The sequence below is a fragment of the Orycteropus afer genome, unplaced genomic scaffold (genome assembly GCF_000298275.1).
Source record: "Orycteropus afer afer isolate SDZICR_OR568_19922 unplaced genomic scaffold, OryAfe1.0 scaffold00174, whole genome shotgun sequence".
In the NCBI taxonomy this organism is placed as follows: Eukaryota; Metazoa; Chordata; class Mammalia; order Tubulidentata; family Orycteropodidae; genus Orycteropus; species Orycteropus afer.
Genome location: NW_006921761.1, coordinates 2,984,076 through 2,984,985, shown reverse-complemented (window position 1 = coordinate 2,984,985; position 910 = coordinate 2,984,076).

The following is a 910-nucleotide window of genomic DNA, read 5'->3' as shown; positions in this document are numbered from 1 at the left end:
AAGGCTGTCAGTCTTCATGGAAGCAGACCACCATTTCTTCCTCCAGCTTACTGGTTATACCAACCAAACTCACTGCCATCAAGTCAGATCCGACTAACAGCAACCCCTCTTTGGGTTTCCGAGGTAGTATCACCATGGAAGTAGATTGCGTGACCTGGTTATAGGACTATTCAATTCTGTTTCTTCTTGTGTCATTTCTAAGTTTCTCTGTTTCACCCAATTTCAAAGGTATTAGCACACAATTGTTTGTATAACTTCTTGTGATCTTTTTAATGTCTTTAGAGCCCTCAGTTATGTTCTCATTTCATTCTTGATTTTGAATTTAAAAAAACTTTATCAGTCTCACCAGAAGTTTATCAGTTTTATTAGATTATTTTTAGCACACTTCGTTCATTTTCTCAATTGTATATGTTGCTTCTACTTTATTAATTTCTGCTGATTTTCATTTCCTTCCTACTATCTGCTTTCATTTTATTTTGCTGTTATTTTTGTAACTTCTTGAAATGAAAGGTTAGCTCCTGAATTTTCAGCCTTTCCTTTTTTCTAATGTATCCGTTTTAGGTGTAGTACAGGAGAATTCTGCAGAAAGTACAGAGAGTTCCCATAAACCCCCTCTTCCCCTGCAGGGTTTCCCCTACTGTTAACATCTGCACAGCTCAGAGCCAGAACCACCTGGCTAAGGCCTCCACGTCCTTGCCCCTCAGTCACCATGTGAAATAATGTTGGTTATTTAAGTTGCTGCTTTTTAAGCTGATTGCATAGCAATATAAGCTCATCCATCTCTGTAGAACAAGAGTTTCTAATAAAATTTCACTTTTTACATTAAATACTTGTTTACAAAACTTTCTGGTATTTTTGTTGTTTAGATTAACTATGTTATTGTTATGTGCCGTGGAGTCGGACCCGACTC